This window comes from Vipera ursinii, assembly GCF_947247035.1.
Source record: "Vipera ursinii genome assembly, chromosome: 2".
Lineage (NCBI taxonomy): Eukaryota > Metazoa > Chordata > Lepidosauria > Squamata > Viperidae > Vipera > Vipera ursinii.
The window spans coordinates 52,032,871-52,053,572 of NC_139513.1; positions in this window are offsets into that span (position 1 = coordinate 52,032,871).

A 20,702-nucleotide genomic window follows, 5' to 3' on the forward strand; every position below is an offset into this window, starting at 1 on the left:
TCCCATATTTAGAGAACATTCTACCAAGATCAATACATTTGTCTTCTAGTTTTTCAACATTTCAAAGACATGATGAAAGCTCCTTAATTTCACGATGTATGGACAGACTCAACCATAGCTTCAACTGGGAAACTGAGCATCATAGACCAAGTTAAACTAAAACCACAAGGGAATTCCTGGAACCTTAGCACTCAAGACAAATTAACTAGCAGTATCAACAGGTACATGGATATAAACTATACTTTCATACAATTCAAAAGAGACAATGAAAAAGCTAAAAAGGAAGCAAAAAGACCAGAACATATCCCCTTCAGCAGCCAATACCCAGATAAGTAGGGATTAACACCAGAAAAACTGCTAAGCTTGTAAGCCGCCCTGAGTCTTCGGAGAAGGGCGGGATATAAATGTAATTAAAAAATAATAATAAATAAAAAACAATTAAGCAGAAAACAATACCCTAATCAAGGAACTACTAAAAAGAAAATCATACCCCCACCTACACTGACAAGGTAAGCTATAGTATATAAAAAGGGAGAAAACCCCACCTTACTAGCATTGATGATGTTACCTAGTCAGGCAATGAAACATATGCAAGCAGATATGCCGAGAGAGCACCAAGGATGCCACAATGTAGAAAGTAGAAGTGTCTATTAACTTGTGACGGAGACTTATAAGTAATTTTAATCAGTGATGCCATCAATTTAAGCAAACAAAAATCATGTGGGGTAAATGTCACCAGACACAAATTTTATCCGATGCAGTATTATGTGTTATCTTATTTCATCAGGTTAGATTAGAAGGCAAAAAATATTTATTGCATTTTATCAAACTGCAAATAGGTTTAAGAAATCTGGTGTGTAAATATACTTTTGTGATTTGACTGAAGCTTTGTTTGTTTCTGCTGTTATACTGGAGCCATCATGCAAAAAAAAAAGCAAAGCAAAGCTGTGAGGCAGAGGATTTTCAGCAGTCTCCTGAGGCAGTGTAAGCAGTTCAGAGGGATCTAAGCAGAAGTCACACCAGTGGAGAATCAGGGAGTCCAAACTCAATGAATGTGTCTGGAAAGGATATAGTCAGGGAAAAGATCTGCTAGAGCTGTGGTGCTATGGAATATTAGTAACACTATAGATCGGGGTCTTCAAACTTGGCAACTTTAAGACTTGTGGACTTCAACTCCCAGAATTCCTCAGCCAACCAGGTCTGGATGAGGAATTCTGGGAGTTGAAATTCATAAGTCTTAAAGTTGCCAAGTTTGAAGACCACTGCTATAGATTATAGTAGTGTTGATCATATGTAGTAGGTGACAACAGATGTGATTCATAACAAGATGGAGAATCTTTTGAAAAGTGTTTCCTGGGACAATGGGCCAAAAACATTTTTGTACAACTCAGGGTGGATGAGGATGGGCTGGCTCACTCTTTCTTTTCTGTTAGAAAGGAGATGATTTAAACACTGATCAAGTTATGAACTTTATTGAAAGTGCATTACAGAGCAATGGAAATATATTAGGGGGGTGATATATACTTTATTATTTGTATGAATAGAGAAAGGCAGTTTTTAAGAAGTGAAACTCCATGTTGTTTAGCCAGATCCTTGCGATGAAAATATCCCTTGCAAATTTCTATGCTTTGCAGATTGTCTTCTCTATTTGTTAATGGGATATTAATAAAACAAGAAATTATTCCTAGAGCCAGAAATGTCTATCACAGAATGGTATTTTCCACAGAAAATATGGGTGACATTTCAGAGATACTGGAAAACTTTCTGAAGAACATCTTAGTGTAACCAACAAAGTTTTATTTTATAGGCACAAAGGATGGGATGATTTTGTCATGGTAGACCTTAGGAAGGAAAGCTGCCATTTTTATTATTACCCAGCACTCATTATTATGGAATCAAAAACATCAAGCTCTTCTTGGGTGAACATTATTTCTATGAATGTTGTCATATCCTGTGTATGGCTGCCACTACCACTGTTCAAAAATCTTCCAAAGAAGATATACAGAGAACAAAATGTGGTCCTTCTATTTTTAATTCAGAGTCCAAAGACACATTTGGCAGTTCCTGGGGTTGTTGTTCTTTTGCTCCTTAAATTAAGCAAAGTACCAAAAATTATGGACATTCATGGCAGCAAAGAGTTCCTACCTCATTTGTTCAACACAGTGACCAGTCAAGAACTACTGATAACTGTGATGAATGAAGACTGACAAGTAGAAAAAGTAATTCTACTTTTTTGTAATTCTTCTCCAAACAAGGAGAGACCTTGAGGATGCCCACAACTGTTGCTCAACAGATTTTGAACTCTTAGAGATGGGGAATAGACATCTTGCTCAAACCACGGTCAGAACTTTTGAAAGGACACCAAGTTTGCATACTTCTTTTCTAATCACTTTTGGAAACTCCTTGTCAATTGCTTTTCAGCTGTTACAAAGTTTTGGATCAACAGATTTAAGGCACTGGGTCAGTTTTCTCCAATCCTTAGTGAAATAAGTTTTAACTACAAGTTTAAGAATCAGGGGTTTTTCAATAAGGACTAAACAGATGTTGCTTTTAGAAACTTGCAAATGAATTGAAGGTCCAGATAAATTTGAAATAAACTTTTGGAATAAATTATAAAGAATCTTCCTGTAGGACAATGCTTTTACTATACATTCTTTTTTGAAAAAAATTAGGATAAAACTTTAAAAATCAGACACTAAAGGGAACTAGAAGGAATTAAAAAAATATAATTAAAGGAGAAGAATACCCAACTCGTAATGACAGAATGAAGTAAAATATTTTAACACTGGACATATTGTAGGATATTTTTGAATAATGGATCCAGAAGGTAATTCTGGATCTATAGATTGTGTTTAAAAGATGTTATGGAGGATGAACTAGTTCTACCTTACAAGATCAAGACTGACTTGAAAGTGAATTTCAAAATTGATAGCTACAAGAGTAGCATGGAAAAATATGTTACAGTGGACATACAAAGGAAACTGACTGATGTTTCAACAAATTAAAAAGAATATACAAGCAACAAACCAAGAGAGTGACTTGGATAATTTTCCTATATTCTAGTTACAAAAGAGGCTTGTTAAAGCTTGGAAGAAGCTTTGTTAGAAAGGACAGAGAAAAAAAATGAAAAGAAAAAAGTTTTAGGACATTATTTGAAGGGACTAAAGGTTAACTTTGTTAAAAGTAAATGGAAGGTATATAAAGCTGGTTTATTTAATGAGGCTAAGGGTATCTCTGATAACCCTTAATGGACCTCTACTGTCATCAGGATTGAAATGATGAGGTTGTATGGATTTGTTCATAGAGAAGAGATGGGATATGTGAAGAAGAGACCATTTGTTATTTTTAAAGAGAAGATGATAGGTGAGTAAAATTGTTTATGCTTGTGATAAACTCATTTTATATGCAGTAGATATGTATTATTTTTCTTTACCGTATTCTTAATTTTTCTTTTTTATTTCTATTTCTCTTTTTCCTTTATTTTCTGTACTTTTTTCTTTTTCTTTTTATTCTTTTTGTTTTTTCCCCAGTTTGTATAAATTTTTACTATTCTAATTTTTTACTTCTTAATTAAAAATGACATGGGAGCATCCCCCAAGATTAAGAAATAAGGTCCCAAAACCATGATGCTTAATGAGAGGGAGGATCTTCTGAGTTTGCTGCTAAAAGTATTTAAACGGAAACTGGCCTTGGCTTACCAGGAACACAAGAAGTAGAGATGCTGAGCAAGGCTTGTAATCATTTTAGAGAGCAAGTAATGAAAATAATATCTCATGATTTTCTCATAAGTGTGGTGAGTGTGAGTCTATGTTGCTGATGAGGCTGACATCCAATGTATTGACCCCTACCAATATGTTACAGTAGCATCTCTCTGGGTAGTTCAGTATTATCTCATTTATGGGCAAAATGCAATCACATTAGTGCCTTTAGGTAGCAGCCACTTAGCAAAGAAAAGGCATTTCATATCCTCTGTACAATGGCTGATGTATATAGGAAATTGTGAGAACCTGAATACTTAGTGTGCATTGTGGGGACTGAAAAGCAAATACGCAACATGGTTTGGATTGTTTGGCTGCCATCAATCACACACACACACACACACACACACACACACACACACACACACACCCACACACACACACCCTAGTTCTAAACATAGATGTGTGTGTACAAACGTGTGCATAAGTGTGTGTGTATATGTGTATACTGCCTTTATTATTTTTGTAAGTAACTCAAGGTGGTGAACATATCTACTTCTTCTTGTTTTCTTCACAACAACAATTCTTTGAGAAGGACTAGGCTGAGAGAGAATGACTGGCCCAAAGTTACCTAGCCAGCTTTTGAATTTAACTTTTTTTTCAAAAAAGTTGCATTTTTGGCTAGACTAGACTAGACTAGACTAGACTAGACTAGACTAGACTAGACTAGACTAGACTAGACTAGACTAGACTAGACTAGAATAGAATAGAATAGAATAGAATAGAATAGAATAGAATAGAATAGAGCTGGGAGGTACCTTGGAGGTTTTCTAGTCCAGCCCCCTGCTCAAGCAGGAGAACCTATACCATTTCAGGTAAGTAACTGTCTAGTCTCTTCTTAAACACCTCCAGTGATAGAGCACCCATGATTTCTGATGGCAAGCTATTCCACTGCTTAACTGTCTTCACTGTCAGGGAGTTTCTCCTTAATTCCATGTTGCTTCTCTCTTTGATCAGTTTCCAATCATTGTTTCTCGTCCTGCCCTCTGGTGCTACTTCCTAAAGGACTTTAACTTCAACCTATGAAGTTTTGTAAAACTGCAGAATTGAGTTATTTTTTCTAAATTAAAAAAAAAACCTCAAAGGTCAAGATTATTGTATCATCTGCCAATGCAAATCGGATGGCATGTTGGTGGTTGATGCTTCTTTGAAGCAATTTGCAATGAAGAATCATATATTACAGTTTTACCAAATTGTGAACGTGAACAAGTAATACTCACCTGGTCATCTGCAAATAATCTATCAAGATTTTGGGGATATACACTACTGTTTTTGTTCTCTTTGATTACAATTTTCTTTATTGTGGCCTAAAATGAAGCTTGACAGCCACATTCCTGTGATAAAAATGGATATTTATCTTTGATCAGTTTTGATTTCAGCAATAATACTATTGATGTAATGTTTGCTCACCAGGATATAATGGGGCTTGTCATAAATTACCGTGATTAAATTGTCTTGCCCTTGTACACATATGTTGTGTAGTAACAACACATAAGAAGCTCCCTCAATTTGATATTCTAAAATATCAGTGTAAACATTCAGTTCTATTTGTTGAAGCTTCTGGTCACATCTGTTGCAAAGGGAAATGTTTTTAGCTAGAATGCCCTGTGTTTCGGTTCTTTAAGTTTAATTTTTTGAATTAGTGGATCATATTGCATTGTCATTTAAAAGCCATCCTAGGCATCTAATAAAAGTTAGTTCATGTTTTCCAAAGGCTCTGAGAGGCTGGAATAAGGTCTGCTTCTCAAAGCAATATCCCACTTCTTTGTCTCCTTAGTAATTTCAAAAGATGCATCTAGGTTAATGTGTTCCAGCTGTGCAGATATTGTAGCTCTACTAATCCTACATGAAATGGGAAGATCTGGGACTTTGCTAATTGAATTATAAAATTGGAAATGTTTCTGGGTAAAACTGGTGTCAATGCATTGCTGGTTAGGGTCTTGGTAATCATCTAAAAGATGATGTGCCTCAGCCTCTTTAATATGGACTGTGAAACTCGTTTTGGAAATTTTATATTTCTATATCTTTTTCTCTGTTAATTTTATTACTACTGTTCTACTAGAGCAAAAAAAAAAGCATCTTCTCATTTCCTTTGTTTTAAGGAAATTGTTTGGGCATCAAGAAGAGCCGTGGTGGCTCGGTAGTTAGAATGCAGTAGTGCAAGCTAGCTCTGCTCACTGCCAGGAGTTCGATTCTCACCTGCTGAAGGTTGCCTTAGTCTTCCATTCTTCCAAGGTTGGTAAAATGAGGACCCAGATTGTTGGGGGAAATTTACTGATTCTTTAAACCACTCAGAGAATGTTGTAAAGTATTGTGAAGCAGTATATAAATCTAAGTGCTATTGCTATTGCTATCTTCATTTTAAAAAGGACACTTCTATCATCACACTTTCCTCCTCCTTGTTTCTCTATCCTTAAATTTCCCTCCCTGCTTTTTCATTGTCATCCCAGCTTTACTGGATCTTTGCACCAGTACTCAAGACACTAATTAGCCCAGATGGAGCTCTAAGATCTAAGATGATCTTAAATGATCACAATAATACATTGTTTAAAACTATTTATACTCCTCAAGACTTTTGTCACATGCCTGCGATTTGGGTTGAACCATCTTCCAAATCAGGGCTATGAGCGCAATCTCTTGATTGCTAAATTTTATTAGGATGTTGCTTCTTTCATTATTTATATGATTTTCATTCCTTTGTTTACCTTGTCTTACTGATTCAAAGTTTGGCTCTATATGAGAAATTATTAAAACCCCATATAAATATGCTTCAGGAGGGGAGAGGACTATAGCAAAAGCTTCGAGTGAGATGGGTGGCAAATAAATCTAATCAATAAATTAAATAAATAAATACATGTAAAGAGAGAATTGCCTGTGCTATGTCCCTCATAATCCCAGAATTTAAAATCAAATAGCTTTGTTTTTCTACATTGCCTTTTTTCTGAGTACATTTTCAGTTTTATACCTGTGCTGTTGGGTAGCAGAACTCTTTAAGGTAAAAAGAACTTTTACAGGTTCATCTGTTTAACATGTTCATCTGTATAATCTGGTGGAATCTCCAGCTAGTGTGTGTGTGTGTGTGTGTGTGTGTGTGTGTGTGTGTGTGTGTGTGTGTGTGAAGAGAGTGCCAAACTTCTACAACAGCAAGTGGGGCAGATTTTACCTACCCCAGAATCCCTAAATATCTGACCTTTTCCAAGAGAATGCAATTACTTTAGCAAGATTCTTGCAAATAGGCATGAATTAATAAAGAAGTAACCTTGATCAGCTCATGCATATACCACTCTTTCAACTCTTCCTCTGACTTTTTGATGATGAATATATTATCCATGTTGGTTTGCTGATAGCCTTTTTCAAACCTCCCTTTCAGTCTGGATGCTCTGATGAGATCCAGACCTATAAATCTTTCTCCTTCATTGTGCCTTTTAAAATTTTCCCTACAATTTTGCTTACACATCTTATTCATTCAAATGGCTTTACAATACCAGGAGCAACCCAGATGCTTCATGATGTTGTAGAACTGAAGAACATTGGCCAAAATGTCCATCAATTAGTGGATATTGTTATGTAAAATAGCTCTGAGTTTACTTTACAATAAAAAAATCTATGAAAAATGCCTGCCATCGCTGACCTAGGATGGATAGTATCATTTTATCTCTAGAAAAATAACCCTTACAGGTTTATGAAGGGTATAACCCACTTCTCTGAAAGGCAAATTTGGCTGTATTTTCTGCCATTGAAATAGTGAATTCACACCCTCATGTGTACTCCATGAAATCAGAGCCTTAGTCACAAGTTCAAGTAGCATGCTGGCTTGCTGGGGAATTCTGAGAATTGAAGTCCACGTGTCTTAATGCTGCCAAGGTTGAGAATCATTGCTCTAGATAACAGTAAGGCAGAAAGTGAAGAAGAACTAAAGAGCCTCTTGTTTCGGGTGAAGAAGGAGAGTGCAAAACTTGGGTTGAAACTTAATGTTAAGAAAACCAAGATCATGGCATCCGGCCCTCTCAATTCCTGGCAAATAGATGGGGAAGAAATGGAGGTAGTGACAGATTGTATTTTCCTGGGCTCCAAGATCACTGCAGGTGGGGACTGTAGCCAAGAAATTAAAAGACGCTTGCTCCTCGGGAGGAAAGCAATGGCAAATCTAGACAGCACACTAAAAAGCAGAGACATCATCCTGTCAACAAAAGTGTGTATAGTCAAGGCTATGGTCTTCCCAGTTGCAATGTATGGCAGTGAAAGCTGGACCATAAAAAAGGCTGAGCGCCAAAGAATTGAGGCCTTTGAACTATGGTGCTGGAGAAGACTCCTGCGAGTCCCTTGGACTGCAAGGCGATCAAACCGGTCAGTCCTAGAGGAGATCAACCCTGAGTGCTCTTTAGAAGGCCAGATCCTGAAGCTAAAACTCAAATACTTTGGCCACCTAATGAGAAGGAAGGACTCACTGGAGAAGAGCCTAATGCTGGGAAAGATTGAGGGCAAGAGAAGAAGGGGACGACAGAGAATGAGGTGGCTGGATGGAGTCACTGAAGCAGCAGGCATAAGCTTAAATGGACTCCAGAAGATGGTAGAGGACAGGAAGGCCTGGAGGAACATTGTCCATGGGGTCGTGATGGGTTGGACACAACTTCGCAGGTAACAACAACAACAGATCACAGTAAAAATAGGCAGCCTTTCTGAATGAAATCCCAACCATATTCCAGATTAGAAAAATCCTCAGATTTATGACAGCAGCAGTCATCAGAGTAATATAAATAGACTCTATTTGAACTGCATGCTTCATAGACAGCATTAGTTCAGAGACTGAAAAATATAAATCAAATCCTTTAGGGTGAAGTCCAGCCACTGATATTTACATAACAAGGAGTAAAAACCAATTACATCCCCACCAGGAGTCCTTTATGGGGAATAAAAGAGGGGAGGGGGGCTGTTCACCATTTAGCAGACTGCCTAGTAAGTACTATGTGATATTTATTTATTTAAACAATTATATGGCTGCCCATTTTGCCAGTGGAACTCTGGGTGAATAACAGTAAATTAAGACAAAACAAAACAATCTTCCACCCAAACATCAAAACAAATTTAATTAATGAATAGTAATAAACGTGCCACAGATCCAAGTAGATCTTTCCAACTTATGGTCAATAATGAACAAACAATGACAGACAAATTAACTAACAACCAGGTCTTTTGTGTCTTGCAAAAGGCCAACAGAGTAGGAGGTTATTTAGTTTCTGCCCTGTTACAAGACATTAGAATAGGCGATCCTTCTAATCAAAAGCCAGAACAACTTATTTAAATTGTTTAAAATGCACTTAGGAGTTTCCATCATGTAACCATGAATTTGAAATATTGACAGCACATCCAAGTGAGAAAAGGGAAGGATGCAACCAATTATAGCATCATTAGTTTTATTTATTTATTTTGCATTATTTGTGCTGTAACAAATCTAATTAGTTTATACTTTAGAGTGGCAGGTTTTGTTAAATTCCTGCCGAGCTGAGCCAGACTTTTTCTCCCACACAGGAAGCAGAGCAGCTGTTTAGGACACAAGACTGCAAGTGACTCCTGGGCACCATTCAGTAGTGTCAGAAGAAGCAGCATCCCATATTCTTCGCTGGTGCATCGTGTGTTTTCAGTGACCTCCAAATGCAGCTTTGAACGCATGAAAAATCCCCGTGCCAGCTCGGCTCCAAAAGTCATTAAATATGAAGAGAAGTGCAAGTTCAGATGCACCGAGAAAGAAGAGCATCAGCAATTTGTGACAAACCCCTAAATCTGCCTATGTCCCTTGAATGATGAATGTCTGGGAGACTATCAACAGCAGTAACATGTCATATCAGATCCTTTTTAAAATACACAATCAGATTTTTGTCTGCAGCCTTTCCTAGGAGGAATTGCTCGACACTGCGAACCTTCAGCATGAAATATGAAATGCACTTCATCTCATGGGTAGGACTGAATAAACCCCTTTATCCTTGAGGGAAAGATAAGCCACAGTTTGTCTCACTGTGAAAAATGAGCTCCATTGGCACTCGATGCAGTGGGAGCATCACATTGCTTCATCAGCAAAGAAAAGTCACGGAGGATTTGAAGCACTTGTTCCCCGAGAAAGATTCAACCCTGCAAGTCATGGGCAGTTTGAACAGAGAACTTCTCTAGTGGAGACTTACAGTGTTCTGGAGTTCTCCATTTCAACAGGGGACCTAGTGGAGCTGATGGGAAATGCAGGCCCTGCACAGTCCAAGTTGTCGTATCAGTTGATCCCACAGACACACCTGAGGCACGAACATTCCCATCCATGCCCCATTGCCAGACTCCAGTGACCTTTCCCTAGACTTACAAAATACAGCAGTTTCAAAGGAGCAGAGAATAATGTTTCAATACAGAGGAAATTATAAATGAAGAAGGCAAGACTGAAATACTAGGGATCTGTGCAATGCTGAGCTGAATACGTGAAAGCTGAGTGGGGGACAAAGCAGAAAAAGGCTGCCTTCTCTTCCCTGTCTCTGGAGAGTAAATTGGGCGTCTGTGTCAATCTTGAGCAAACATCTTGTGACGATTAATGATGTGTCCTAGCAAGGGAAAGAAAGCCAGGAATGCTGGGAGATACTGAAAAAGACACAGCTTCATTGTGGTGATGATGGAAGAAGGAAGAATAGAGGGGATGAAGGGACAATTCATTTCGAAGAGTAATGAGGGGAGCAACGAACCCCCAAGACAGGGGAGTTGGAGCAAGGAACAACTATTATTGGAATTCAGTATCGGGTGCCTCTTCATTGGCATTACAAAGGCAGAGTGAATAGGGAATAATTTTACGAAAATATTTTTTTCCTTTTTAAAAAATCTATTGCTATTATTACTGGCTGGACAAAGCAACTTGGATTTGTCTCAAGAGAAAGCTTTGTGCTGCGGAGGCAGTGAGATTCTCTTTGTCCTGCAGAAATCATGATGTAATTTCCTTCCATAAGCCACTCTGCACACTCCTTCCCTCTTATCAACTGGCACAGAAGCCTCTGTCAGTTTTTTTTTTGAAAGGGGCTCAGGACAGGTAAAGCAGAGAGTTCTGGTCCTTTTGCATTTGTCTTCAAAATGAAGGGACCCTATCGCTTCATGATTTAAGGATTTGGGGACTGAAATTCAGGTGTATATATTGATCCCAAAAGCTCAGGGAAAAAAATGGCATTGAAAATTATTTCAATCAGGGATAACATTATGGGAATATATTGCAACTATATGTAAAATGAAAGGTATATGTTTTAGAAAATACTTCTGTGATTGCAATTAATGTAGTGGAAACAAGAGGGGCTATAATTATTCTGAATATGAAGATATAAGCCACTGTATTATTATTATTGCTAATTAGAGGTAGTCCTTGATTTATGACCAAAATTGGGACCAGAATTTCTGTTGCTAAGCAGGGTGGTTGTTAACTGACTCGCGCCTGATTTTATGAACTTTTTTTGCCATAGTTGTTAAGCAAAATCATTGCAGTTGAATCCAGCTTCCTCCATTGACTTCCCAGAGACCAACTGGGAAGGTTGTAAACTAAGAGGGAGGCAGGGAGGGAGGGAAGGAGGGAGGGAGGAAGGAAGGAAGCTTCTTTCTAGCTTCCCATAAGAAGTTGGAAGTTACTCCCATTCCCACTGATTATTTTATGCACCCATGGTCATTCTGTTTCTCTGTTTAGGTAAGGAAATATCTCTGATACTAGGATATCATGGGTGTCTAGTTTCTTAATAAATCTATCTTTTACATCAAATATGAAACATCTAGCAAATTCAATGGTGAAAAAAGTAAGGTTCTATATGCAGGCAAGAAAAACCAAATGAACAGGTATAGTATAGGTCAGGGTAGGCAACCTTGGCTCTTCAAAGTTGCCTAGCCCTGGTATAGGTGCTACCTTGCTCAATAGTAGCAACTGTGAGAGGGATCTCGGAGTCCTAGAGGACAATCACTTAAATATGAGCCAGCAGTGTGCTGCAGCTGTCAAAAAAGCCAACACAGTGCTAGGCTACATTAACAGAGGGGTAGAATCAAGATCATGTGAAGTATTAATACCACTTTACCATGCCTTGGTAAGTCCACACTTGGAATACTGCATCCAGTTTTGGTTACCATGATGTAAAAAAGATGTTGAGACCCTAGAAAGAGTACAGAGAAGAGCAGCAAAGATGAGCAGGGACTGGAGGCTAAAAGATATAAGGAACAGTTGCTGGAATTGAGTATGTCTAGTTTAATGAAGAGAAGGATGAGGGGTGATATGATAGCAGTGTTCCAATATCTCAGGGGCTGCCACAAAGAAGAGGGAGTCATGTTATTCTCCAAAGCTCCTGAAGGTAGGACAAGAAGCAATGGATGGAAACTAACCAAAGAGAGAAGCAATATAGAAGTAAGGAGAAATTTCCTGACAGAACAATTAATCAGTGGAACAACCGGCCTCCAGAAGCTGTGAATGCTCCAACACTGGATGTTTTTAAGAAGAGACTGGACAGCCATTTGTCTGAAATGGTATAGGGTTGGACTAGATGACCTCCAAGGTCCCTTCCAACATTATTATTATTATTATTATTATTATTATTATTATTATTATTATTATTATTATTATTATTATTATTAATTATTATTATTATTATTATTCGCACAGTCAGCCAGATGTTCAGACTGGATTTGGCATTTTTGTTTACCTATCGAGTCCTTACCAAGGACCTGGAATAGGCAGATGTGGATGTTTGATAGTATTATAGATATCGTCGCAGTATGGAAGCAGTTCCTAGTAAAGCCGCCTTTTGCAATTGACTAATGGCAAATTTGTCAATGCCAATGGTGTTCAAGTGGTGCTCCAGTTGTTTTGGGATTGCACCCAAGGTGCCTATTACTATTCGTACTATCCTTGCTTGCCTTTGCCACAGTCTTTCTATTTCTATTTGTAGGTCTTTGTATTACTATTACTATTACTATTACTATTACTATTACTATTACTATTACTATTATTATTATTAAATTTTGCTGTGACCATTTTTTGATAGCTAGATTAAGCTATTCTCTAAATCCAAGATAGCTATTTTATGAGTACTTACCTTTTTTCAGTGAGTTACTCTGCAAATTAATGGACGATCTATAGATAGTATACTTAATCACTGCCACTTAATCACTCAGTTCTGTTTCATCACTTAAATACGACAGTGTATCCTTTAACAAGGACACCTGCCAAATTCCAATCTCTAACACCTTACAAAGAGTGATATATTTAAAACTCTCTCTCTCTCTCTCTCTCTCTCTCTCTCTCTCTCTCTCTCTCTCTCTCTCTCTCTCTCTCTCTCTCTCTCTCTCTCTCTCTCTCTCTCTCACACACACACACACACACACACAGAAGACCAGATTTCTGAGTTAGTCTTAGCTTTTGGTGTTCATATAATTATTTTGGCTATAATACTGAAGTAATTTGACATGTCATTTAATTATGTAATTATAATAAAATGATAAAAAATGGGAAATAGAATTGTTGTTGTTAGCTGCGACCCCATGGACAACGTTCGTCCATGCCTCCCTGTCCTCTACCATCTTCTGGAGTCCATTTAAGCTCACACCTACTGCTTCAGTGACTCCATCCAGCCACCTCATTCTCTGTCGTCCCCTTCTTCTCTTGCCCTCAATCTTTCCCAGCATTAGGCTCTTCTCCAGTGAATCCTTCCTTCTCATTAGGTGGCCAAAGTATTTGAGTTTCAACTTTAGGATCTGGCCTTCTAAAGAGCAGTCAGAGTTGATCTCCTCTAGGACTGACCGGTTTGATCGCTTTGCAGTCCAAGGGACTCGCAGGAGTCTTCTCCAGCACCATAGTTCAAAGGCTTCAATTCTTTGGCGCTCAGCCTTTCTTATGGTCCAGCTTTCACTGCCATACAATGCAACTGGGAAGACCATAGCCTTGACTATATGCACTTTTGTTGACAGGGTGATGTCTCTGCTTTTTAGTGTGCTGTCTAGATTTGTCATGGCTTTCCTCCCGAGGAGCAAGCGTCTTTTAATTTCTTGGCTACAGTCCCCATCTGCAGTGATCTTGGAGCCCAGGAAAATAAAATCTGTCATTGCCTCCATTTCTTCCCCATCTATTTGCCAGGAATTGAGAGGGCCAGATGCCATGATCTTGGTTTTCTTATTGTTAAGTTTCAACCCAAGTTTTGCACTCTCCTTCTTCACCCGCAACAAGTGTTTCATAGAACCTGTCAATTTCATCCTCTTCAGCACTCGTGGTTGGGGCATAGACTTGGACTACTTTTATATTGAATGGTTTGCCTTGGATTCGAACTGAGATCATTCTGTCATTTTGGGGATTGTCCCAGTATTGCTTTTCCTACTCTTTTATTGACTATGAAGGCTACTCTATTTCTTCTGAGGAATTCTTGCCTGCAGTAGTATACCTGATGGTCATCTGAATTAAATTCACCCATTCCTGTCCATTTTAGTTCGCTGATTCCTAAGATGTTGATGTTCAGTCTTGTCATCTCTTGTTTGAACATGTCCAGCTTTTCTTGATTCATGGATCTTACATTCCAGGTTCCTATGGAGAAAAAATCTTTAGCAGTGGACTTTCCTTTCATCACCAGATACATCTACAGCTGAGCATCCTTTCTGCTTTGGCCCAATCGCTTCATTCTTTCTGGCGCTACTAGTACTAGCCATTTGCTCTTCCCCAGTAGCATATTGGATCCCTTCTGACCTGAGGGGCTCATCTTCCAGTGTCATATCTTTTTTCCTTTTGGTACTATTCATGGGATTTCATGGCAAAGATACTGGAATGGGTTGCCATTTCCTTCTCCAGTGAATCACATTTTGTCAGAACTTCCTGCTAAGACTTGTCCATCTTGGGTGGCCCTGCATGGAATAGCTCATAGCTTCATTGAATTATGCAAGCCCCTTCACCATGACAAGGTAGTAATCCATGAAGAGGGGGAAATAGAATAGTAGAATACAGAATAAAAGCTAGATAAAAGGAAGCTATAGAAAAGCCAATAATTATTGTTATCACACTCTTCATTTTCACACAAACAAAATCAGCTTAATTTGGAAGCAATATATAAATGCATTTGTAATCAATATTCTACCATTTTTATTTAAAAAGATAGTGATATAATATGTTGGGGATTTCAGATCTAATACTGACCTATTGATTTTTAAAAATATATATTTTAGAGATACTGCTCGATATACAGAAAGATTTATTATCAAATTAAAGTGCTGATATAGAGAGCCCAGTTGCTTCTAGGATAACAAATTTATATATCTCCTATTTAGAAACAATTACATTCAATCAAGGAAAAATAATCTGCACAGCATATGTCATTCTGGAAAATATATTGGTGATGGATTTATAGACTGCTACCATTTTTAGATATTATAAAGGAAGTGTGCACATTTGTGGTGGACACAGTTTGTGAAAAATACTACTGTAAACTCACTGATAAAAAGTAAAATATATTCTTGTAGTGCTAGAGCAGTAACTGCCTATAAATTAAGGAATAATTTATAATCTAGTCACTTTTAAGACTAAAATATTAAAGTATGTATTGAAATATGTATAATCACTGTGCATGACAGTATTCTGCAGGTGGAAGAATATTAGCACTGGTATGGGAGGGGGGGAAAGAATGCTAGAATGGAGAGGAAGAAGGGAAATTATTGTCTTTGATTTTTGTGAGACAATACAGTAGATTATAAGGGACGCGGTGGCTCAGTGGGTTAGGACGCTGAGCTTGTCGATCAGAAGGTCAGCAGTTTGGTGAGTCGAATTCCGAGTGCCGCATAGCAGAGTGAGCGCCTGTTACTTGTCCCATCTTCTGCCAACCTAGCAGTTTGAAAGCATGTAAAAATGCAAATAGAAAAATAGGGACCACTACAGTGGGAAGGTAACAGCGTTCCGTGCGCCTTTGGCGTCTAGTCATGCCGGCCACATGACCACAGAGACGTGCTCAGACAAAGCTGGCTCTTCGGCTTTGAAACGGAGATGAGCACCGGCCCCTAGAGTTGCAAATAACTAGCACACATGTGTGGGGGAACCTTTACCTTTACCTTACAGTAGATTGCTTTACTGAAGCATTGGTATTTAATTCAAAACATTCCAGTATACCAGAATCTGCGCATGTTAGGATACCATGGTTCTTTAATGTGACCAGTAAATCAATCCATTTACATATAACTTATAATAGGGTAAGTCTCACTTTTATATTTTATCTATAGCATGTGGCCTCACTGAAAAACTATTTTTTAATTATTACTATAACATAATCACATTTTGCTTTGAAAAATGTTATATGTCAATCTACATTCCTTTAAGTTCATTCAATTTTGTATTTCTATTTTGTACTGTAACATTCCCACAGTCCAGAATTTGATCTAAATGTCTTTCCCATTTTCAGTGAATTTGGGAGATGCAACTATAATAGCATCATATCCATGTGTTTGAAGCAGACCTTTTCTCTTTAGGCCAGCGTTTCCCAACCTTAGGAACTTGAAGATGCGTGGACTTCAACTCCCAGAATTCCCCAGCCAGCTATGCTGGCTGGGGAATTCTGGGAGTTGAAGTCCACGCATCTTCAAGTTCCTAAGGTTGGGAAACGCTGCTTTAGGCCTAGGGGAGTAAAGGAAGATCTGGGCTTTAATTAGAAATTCATAGGTATGTTGTACATCAAATTTTATGATGATACTCTTTAATTGTGATAATAAGCTACATGGTACTGCAAGTTAGAAGGATCACATTCATTTTACAGTCATTTGAGGAGGATTAGTGCTCACTAATGACTCCCAGTGATACCCAATAAAAAGAACCCTTCCTCAGAAATGAGAAGCCGAAAAGAGAAGCCATCAACCCATTCCTTATTTATTACATGGATGGTTTGGGGGAAATTATATGTGTGCTTAACCTTTACATTGATGTAAAAGTATATAATTGTCTCTATCTGTTGAGTAAATGCAGGGCTTTTTTCCTCATAGAACGCTCAGAACGGAGTTCCGGCACCTTTTTTGGATGGAACCTTGTAGGGTAGGCAAGGCAGGTTGTATGACATGTGTGAGTTCCGGCACCTTTTTCTTTTACAAAAAAGCACTGAGTAAATGAGACTTGGTAGAGTAAAATTTTCATACAAGCCAGAGGTAAGCTGTCACAGCAATTAGCTTTCAAAAGAGTAGTACTGTGTCGCTTAACCATTTCCCTTGCTTGGCCCATCCTGAAGGATAAGTATTTCAATATGATTCAGAAAAAGTGATTTGGACCTCCAGAAGGAATGAACACAAGCACCCCTTTGCTATTTTTAAAATTGGTCGCTTCTTTTTTCTGCCGTCTTCGTCTACCTGAAAAAAGATACAGTTGCTTTAAGGAGCCAGCTTGCTTAAGTGATTCTTAAATCAGAAGCATTTTGGTTTGAAGCCTAGAGAAAGACATGGCTGTTTTAGATATGCTATGATTTTAAAATATATACCTAGCTTCAAAGCACAATAAAAAAGCATGTGCCAGATCTCTTGATAAATTAAATTCCCAGTTTGATCATTTTGGAAGATTTCATTACAAAGTTTTGTTTCATTTTGTTTTTCCCATTCACAGTGACTTCTTTCCCCTTTGATGTTAAGGGAAGAGAATGTGCTTCACACATAATACAAAGAGAAACTAGAACTGCTCTGCTAAATTAACTTGCAAGAACTATATTTTCTTGTTAGATCCTTTTGTTTTTAAGAGATACTGCATATGATTGCGCTGCATTTGCTGAGAACTGTAACTTTTGTTACATTTTTCTGGTTATCCTATTTTTGCTGGTTATCCTGTATATTTTGTTCTTCTGTATGTTCCTCTGCCAGCAAGAACTAGGAATTAAGATTTGAATTTATGGCAACTACAGATTAAAATTAAATTTATCCGAAATACAGATCCATTCATTCTGTGTGCAGAGGATTGTAGGTGAGAGAGATGCTATTCAGATAGAATCTGCCTTTCTAACAGAAAATCCATGATACACTATGTGCATTGCAATTTAGGCACATATTAAAAAGATTTTATTTGATTATATCTGATTTGGAGCAATAAGTTATTGATATAGCTCATCCGGGCGCCCAGAACAAGTTGCCTCTAAAGTGAATTGCCTACATTGAGTTGTCCTGCAATAATTTGGTAGCAGTGATGACTTGCTAGATAAAAATGCCCCTTGGAAATGGTCCACAAGGCACGACAATAGTTTCAAAACCCTAAAACAGTTGCTCTCTAGAAATTCAGCTGTCACACACTTTATTGAAGGGAAACCCTTATGCCTTGCGTGCGATGCCTCACCTTATGGTGTGGGCGTGGTTCTCAGTCATTAAGAAGACACCGGGGAGCAAAAGCCAATTGCTTTTTACTCCAGGACACTTACACTAGCCGAGAGGAACTATGCGCAGATTGATAAGGAGGCGTTAGCCCTTGTGGCAGGGCTTAAAAAGTTCCACGACTACCTGTATGGTAGGAAATTCACCATCTTTACAGACCACAAACCCCTGTTGGGGTTATTCACAACCAACAAAATAACACCACAAATCCTATCCCCCAGAGTTTTAAGATGGTCTGTGTTCCTGTCTGCCTATTCTTATGACTTAAAATATAAACCTGGGAAGGAGATGGGACACGCAGAGGCGTTAAGCAGACTGCCCCTGTCAGTTGTGGAGCCAGACCCAGCCCCGGCCTGTAACGTCATTGCCATTCAGGAGCTTCCTGACTCCCCCCTCCAAGCTAAGGATATAGCAAGCAGCACAGCTGGCGATAAAATCTTAAGCAGGGTATCAGCATGGGTAGCCTCAGGGTGGCAAGCACAAAGCCCAGGGAAGGACTTCCAACCATACTTTACCAGAAGAAACGAACTGTCTTCACATAAAGGATGTCTATTATGGGGTAGTAGGGTCATAGTCCCTGACAAACTGAGAACTAAAATGCTACAAGCATTACATGAAGGGCACCCAGGTATTGTTAGGATGAAGGCCCTGGCCCGTAGCTATGTGTGGTGGCCGGGTCTCGACAAAGAAATTGAAGGGCAGTTTGCAGGGTGCTATCAGTGTCAGAAAACCAGACCCAAACAACCTCAGTCCCCTGTGCATAAATGGGAACCAACTTATGCGCCATGGTCAAGAATCCATATTGACTATGCAGGCCCCTTCCAAGGTCACCTTTTTCTCGTAGTGGTGGACAGTTATTCTAAATGGTTGGAGGTAGTGCCAGTGTCTAGCATGACCATATTCCAAAACTGTGCAGGTGCTGAGGGGGCTCTTTGCAACACATGGCCTACCAGATGTCATTGTGTCAGACAATGGCCCACAATTTAAATCTACTGATTTTCAGGCATTCATCAGGGCCAACTTAATTAGGCACATCACATCGGCCCCTTTCCACCCGGAGACTAACGGCCTTGCAGAGCAAATGGTAAGGTCAACAAAAGACGCCCTGAAGTGAATTATTATTGGAGACTGGCACCAGAGACTGGCACAATTCCTACTGAGTCAACATACCACTCCATCCACAACCACCGGCAAAAGCCCAGCTGAACTTCGTTGGGGCCGACGCCTCATTACTAAACTGGACAGACTGCACCCTGACCGTGTGGCGGCAGAAGGAGAGCAGCACAGGACCGTAAAGGAGCTGGCAGTGGGGGACCTTGTGTGGGCCAGGAATTATGCCACAGGGGACTTCTGAGTACAAGGGGTGGTGATTGATAAAACAGGACCATTATCATATATTATTGAGGGGGAAGGGGGCCGACAGCTTAGAAGGCACTTAGATCAGTTGAGGAAACGGGCTCCAGAAAACCAACAAGGGGTAGTGACCAGCGACAGAGGGTCAACCTCAGGCTCTGCAGGCACCATAACACCTGAAAGGCCCCCGTATGTCCATACGCCAACCACAATTAACAGGGAGAGACCAGAGACCTTTGTGGCATCTCAGAACCCAGGGAACCAGCAGAGGAACTCCAATCCCGGACAAGGGGATAGAGGGGAAGAACTTAGCCAGTCTCCAGACAGGGTGGAGCTGCCATTAAGACGTTCCAGCAGGATTCGCAAGCCCCCAGCGTATCTGCAAGACTTTGTAAGGTCATAGGTCATCAACAGTGGCAAGACTGGAAGTCAAGTTAATTATTGTTATTGTTCTTGTTGGGGGGGAAAGGGAATGTTATATATTAGTGTTAGATGTTAACCTGACAGCTCAGCTGGGCATCAGCTGAGTAACACCCAGCAACAACAGGTGGCGTCAAACTCCCGTCCTATTGGTCAAGCCGTTCTGGCGGGACCCTTTAAGGATGTGGATTGGCAGCCGGCTTGCCGGCAACAGTATTTAAAGAAGCAGAGCTGTGGAGAGTTTGTCTGTTCCATCCACAATAAAGCTGAGCTCAAACCTCGATGTCCTGTCCTCTTCTCCTTCCTTTGCTTTTTAACATTGCAGATTGTCTATATGCAAGTGAGTGTCCCAAAGAAATCTGCATGATCATCAAGGTGGCCTCTTGTACAGACGTACTTAGGAGTTAATCCCATTCAATTGCATCTGAATTAAAAGTAAAGGAAAAGGAAGACTTTACAGACAATTTACTGATTTCATCTTATGGATAATTTTTCTTCAAGGGAAGGGGAAATTTTCAACACTTACTGCCAGATTTCCACAAGGAAACCCAATGGGGAAGCCAGGAGGAAGTCAGACATTGGTCCTGCTCTCACTGTTTTTATGCCCTCCCTTAGTCATTCTATTTTGCTGTTTACATAAGGAAATCTCCTCTTCCCTTCCCTTCTCTTCCCTTCCCTTCCCTTCGCTTCCCAGGAGGCAGGTAAGTGGCTGCTGCTGGGTAATGGGAGGGAGGGAGGGATTGTGAAACTGGCTGGGAAACTGTAACAGAACATTGAAAATGGAAATCACACAAGTGTAGCAGCAGCCCAAAAGAACAGCAG